Raw genomic sequence first — 6,341 nt, forward strand, 5'->3', positions numbered from 1 at the left:
GTGGTACAAAGAGATCATGCTTCAAGCGCAAGAGAAACTGGAAAAATGACGGAAAAGGTAAGGACACCGAAGAAGGATCCTCTAAGAAAAAAAACAAGCCAAATTCATAAAAAGGAAAAGGGTTATACAAGAAGAAAGACAAGAGCAAGATGAAGTGCTACAATTGTCAAGTTCCATGGCGTTTTGCTCGTGAGTGCACTCAGCCGAAAAAGGTAGCATTTCAAAATGCATCTCTAAGTGTTGTATATGTTTCTAGCACTGTTTTACTAACTGAATCTTATACTGTGTGGATTGTAGACTCAAGGGCCACCGACCATGTGAGCCGTGATAGAGAAGCATTTATAGAGTTTTGTCGAGTTCCACGTGGATCAAGGCATGTATATGTAGGAAATAATGCAAAGCTTGAAGTCAAATGGATAGGAACTTGAAGAATGGACACGCATGATGGCCAATCTTTGATGTTGCATGACGTCCTATATGTTCTAGAGATTCGATGAAACTTATTGTTTGTGTCTGTTCTTCTAGATTTTAATTTCAATTTGAACTTTAGTCGCAATGGTCTTAGAATTACTCTAGACAATGTTGTTTATGATTTTGAGCATCGTTATGATGATTTTATTGTGTTAGATTGTAATACTTCTATGTATAACTATTATGTTGACCGTTGTGTTATGGCATGTTATTCTAGTAACTTTGATGTTGATGTTATTACATGGCATGCAAGATTAGGTCACATAGGGCAGGATCGACTGAATAGATTGGCTAAGGAAAGACATGTGGGTTCTTTCTCTAAAATTGAAATGCCAACTTGTGAAAATTGTCTTGCCGGAAAGATTACATGTAAACCATTTGGAAAGGCTAAGAGAGCTGATTTTGCATTGAAATTAATCCATTCAAATATCTGTGCTCCAATGAATGTAAGGGTTAGGTCTGGTGCTTTATATTTCATTACGTTCATTGACGATTTCACGCGCTTTGGTTATGTCTATTTGATTTCTCATAAATCTGATGCACTTGAATGCTTTAAGAAATATTTGAATGAAGTTGAAAATCAATTAGACAAAAGGATTAAGACCTTAAGAACCGATAGAGGGCGTGAATATTTTTCAAAAGAATTTGAAGAATTGTATAATGAAAAGGGCATCACCAGACAGTTAACTATTCCTTACACACCTCAACAAAATGGTGTAGCAGAAAGGAGGAATATAACACTACTGGACATGATAAGGTCCATGATAGCACATGCAAATTTGCCTATATCCTTTTAGGGAGATGCGTTGTTGACTGCAGCCTACATATTGAACAAAGTTCTTTCTAAATTAGTTTCTTCCACTCCTTATGAGCTTTGGACTGGTCATAAACCAAACTTAAAAGATTTACGACGTTAGGGTTGTGTTGCATATGTAAAAGATTCTTTTAGCAAGCTTGGTAAATTAGGTCCAAAATGTAAGAAATGTATCTTTATAAGATATTCAGAACACTCCAAAGGGCATGTGTTCATTGGTGAATTAGGGGATAGAAGTGTTACTGAGATTGAATCACGAGATGTCACATTTCTGGAAAATAATTTTCCAAAGAAGGCGAGGTAAAAAATGGAGAGCCTCTTTATGAAATGTTGAACCCAGATAGTCAGCAAGTGTCTTCTGACACAATTGATAATCAAATCAATCAAGATCTTGTTCTTGATCCGAGTGGGAGTGGGAGTTCTAAATCCCAAAATCCTTCTGATGAATCCGACTTTAAACTGCGAAAGAGCACTAGGAAAAATATACCAAAACATACTTATGAGATTGAAGATTAGTTGACCTTCCGCCTGGGCATAGAGCCATCAGGAACAAATGGGTTCTCAAAGTTAAACACAAAGCGGATAGGTCAATAGAAATATACAAGGTACGATTGGTGGCAAAAGGCTTTACTGAAGAAGCTGGAATAGATTATGAGGAAATATTTTCACCAGTTGTGAAATCTACCTCAATTCGCTTACTTTTGGCTATTGTTACACGTTTGGATTTGGAATTACAACAAATGGACATGAAGACAACTTTTTTCAATGGCGAACTAAACAAAGAAATCTACATGGAACAACCTGTAGGCTTCATCGTTAAATGCCAAGAAAAGAAGGTCTGTAAATTGAAAAGATCTATTTATGGACTACAACAATCTTAAAGGCAATGGTATTTGAGATTTCACAAGGAGGTGATCTCGTATGATTTCACCATGATCAATAAAGACCATTGCATTTATGTGAAGAAGTCTAATGGGATTTTTGTAATTCTTTCTCTTAACATGGATGATATTTTATTGGCCGGAAACAATTTAGAGTATTTGAACACTATAAGTCATGGCTTTCAAATTCATTTGACATGAAAGATATAGGTCAGGCAGACTATATCCTTGGAGTTATGATCCAAAGAGACTGTTCCAAAAAGTTATTGAGTCTATATCAAGAAACTTATATAAAGAAGCTTTTGGATCGCTGTGGCATGAATAGTTGCAAATACATGGATACTCCTATAGTGACAGCTGAAACATCAAGCCTTGAAATGTGTCCCAATACTGAAAATAAAAAGGAAGCCATGTCTCGAGTTCCATATTCAAGTGATGTTGGGAGTTTGATGTAAGTTATGATGTGTACTCGCCCAGACATTTGTTATGTCATAGGTCTGGTTAGCAGGTATCAATCCAATCTTAGAACAGATCATTGGAAAGCTGTGAAGAGAATATTCAGATACCTGAAGGGAAATACAGATTATTCATTATGTTTGTAACACCCCAAAAAATTTTGAAGTACTTAAGCGCTATTAAGAAAGTTGATGTGCGCTAATTATAATATTTTGTGTGCAGACGAGGACTATTAATATGATGGATATCGATTGGATATGATAATAAATGTACGAGGCATATTATAAGTGATGTTGAGTCTAAGGAGAGCCCTAAGTCCAAGTCAAGTTGGAAATTACATGATGGACTAAAGTTCCAAATGAGTATGTACAAGACCCAACTTTGGACGAGCATATATATATATAAGGATTTATATAATGATCTACCTATAAAATTAAAGATCTTTGAGTTTAGTTTCTAACACTTGAAACCGTTCGTCATTTGGACACTCCTACAAGAGGTTATGACCAAATTACTAAAGGCTAGCAGAATGCGATTCTGCGGCCAATTCTACAACCGCAGAAAAATTATGCGATCGCAGAAGTGGTTATGTGACCACAAAACTGGTCGCAGACCTGTCCAGTGAAGCACATTTCTACGCATCAGTTTTGTGGTGCATTGTGCGACCCACATACCAATTGTGCGGTCCATTATGCGACCGCAGACCTGATTTTTTAGGGTTAATTTTTCTATTTTCATAATCCGACCCTATTTTGATAAATAGCCTTTGGGGCTTATTTTGGGGTGTTTTTCTGAGGGTTTTAGAGAGAAGTAAGGTTATTTTAGAGAGAGAAGGAGAAAACCTAACATTCTAATCATCCAATCTTGCACCAATCTTCAAGAATCAAGGAAGCCAATCACAAAATCTTCATCTAAGAGCTAAGATTCAAACCCCTAGTCTTCAATTTTGAGTTTGGGGTAAACGATGGGTGATTGGGAGTATGATTCTTGGGTGTAAGAGTATTATTTATACATGCTTATACTAATAAGGTTTGTGGGAAGATTGTTGAGCTCAAATAAGTAAAGATTGGGTTGTGGAGTGAAGGAAATCTTGTAGAAGAACCTTGTAAAAAGTTGCACACCTAGTGTTTGATAAAATGCTCAAATGAGCTAAGACCATGAATATCTTCCTAATTATGGTTCAATTTTGTTATGTCTCAAAATAGATTGGGATTGCTAGAATTTCCAAAATGTTGTAGTAATTTAAGAAAAGCTCAAAGCGAGGTATGTTGGCTAAACTACTCTTTTAGACTTGAATTCCATGATATTCCCGTAAGTTTCAAGTATGGTTGATTCATGCTCCTTATTCTATGTCATTTTTATCATTTGGACCATGCCAAAAGAAAGAAGGGATAGCCTTAATATACCCAGACCCCTTAAGCAATTGAGACCTGAGCCGCAGAATCCAACAATATATTTATGGCATGTAGGCTTTTTACGCTGTAATAGAAAGCTGACATTGTAAACTGAAGTATTTCAAGCTACATAGGGAATTCCTAGTTCCTTCAAAGAATCTTTGGCTTATCTTCCATATAACCCATATAATGCATAAAGATAAAACCTTTTTTTTTAGTCTCATCCGTCATTTTTTGTATCCAAAAAAATGAAGTGAATCCTTAAAAAGGGTTAGTTAGTAGGTCCCACTAGTTAGATGACTTGGCCACAAATCTTCCCAAGTTTTGCCACCTTGATATGTGACTTTAAGAGTCACAATTTGAAGCTAATCTTGCTTCCACGTGGGGTGGGGGTGGGAAATTTCAATCTTTATCCACTTATTAGGTAATTAGGTAATGTCCCGTTACCCGGTAATTAACCAATTACCCACATAATTAAGAATTATCTCAAATTACTCAAAATTCTACTTATTTTTAATATACTTTATACATCTTACTATCATGGCCATGTGGTACCTTGTATGGTACTAGTCCATAAATACCGGGTATTTTAACTCGGGCCGTATTTTATCACAAAATGACAAATTTCGACGAAACTCATTTTTTCGATTTGCTTAACCTCTCACCTTCACGAATTTACTTATCCCTTGTTTGAAATAGCATAATACTTATAACCTCAAAATAATCTCATTCCCGAGCTTGCGTCGATTAACTTTATGATGAAACCTTAACGTACGAAAATGCGAAATGTAACATCTCATTTCCAAGCTTATATCAATTTACTTATGGCGTACTTCCATGTACGAAAACATGGGGTGTAACATCATTCCCCCCTTTGGAACATTTGTCCTCGAATGTTGACTGATGCACTTATTATTCTCATAACCCATATCTCTTGCGAATACTTTAATACTCTTTTTGCCATTTAGGCAACTGTTCTTTGAATAAACCCAAAGGCAAGGGCATTCCCCCCTTTAGGCCTCTTTCTCGCACCATGGTCTGTGGTCGGAATTCTTCCAATCTCGTAACTCTTGCTACCGTCTGTCATGCAGCCTGTATTACTTTTTCCTTGTATGTGCGCCTATGCGACTCTTCTCTCCTCTTTCCTCCAGCTTTTAGTCAATCTCTAGGCTTCACTTTGCAAACATATACAGAGCTTGATAAAACGTCCCTCTGGGCATCTGTAGGTATACTGAAGTTCTTCGCTCGGTACTTTGTCGAACTTACGAATATTGTTATACCTTATTTCATAGATCCGCTTATCCATTCGTATGACTTTACTGCATCTAGGTAGGTCATACTATACCATAACTTTTACTTTGATTTATCTTTACTGAGGTCTGCTACTGAACTCCAGGTTAGTTTCGTTACTCATCCCATATGGATAAATCTAAGTCCTTTAATGCTTCCTCATTACTTGTTCATCTTAAGAATGACGGCCTAATCTCACCTCATACTTTATGAATTTTGTCCATCCACTATTGATTCACCTTAATGTTGATGTACAATATACCACTGATAACATGAAACTTCTTACGTAATACCTTGTCACTAGGGCTTACGTTGCATCGAGGAATATTTGAAGTGATTTTCCTGATCCACTTAGCCGATACTGTACTTCAATAATCGTATCTTATAGCATCCCAAAGCAATTCACTTATGTGGGTATTTTAATCCCGTACAATTCATGAAATCCTGTTCAAATCATTATTTAATCGAAGTCCCAAACGGTATCCTTTATTTTATCACAATTACACCCTCATTGTACTATTAGGGCAGCATTCTATCTCTTCTAAATGCCATTAGTCTTAGACTCGTTTGAGTTGATTCAGGCTATACTGAGCTTTGTATAAATTAGAGAAACCATCAACTCTCTTGTTTTCATGGGATTAATCCTAAGGACTTTATCCATTCTCATCATCTTCTCACTCGCCCTTTCTTATCCTTACTCCTGTCTTCCTAAAACCTTGTCGCTTTACCATACTTTAGCTTGCGACCTACATATTCATTTATACTACTCGCAACCTTCCTTCAACTCGCTTGCACACAGATTTCCTTATGTGATTTTGGAATATCAAGCGAGACATCACATCATCTTTAACTCTTCTTTACTCTCTTATTCAGACTTCTTGATACCTAGAAACCATAGGCTGGAAAATATGCCACTTACGACGCCGCTATCATTCTTGGATACTGAATCCCAGTGCCTCTAGCCCTCTATCTGAAGTATAGATTATTCACGATCTTCTGCACCTGAGTATCTCGTACGTTGTTCACCTTTACCTT

This window comes from Nicotiana tomentosiformis, chromosome 11, assembly GCF_000390325.3.
Source record: "Nicotiana tomentosiformis chromosome 11, ASM39032v3, whole genome shotgun sequence".
Classification (NCBI taxonomy): Eukaryota; Viridiplantae; Streptophyta; class Magnoliopsida; order Solanales; family Solanaceae; genus Nicotiana; species Nicotiana tomentosiformis.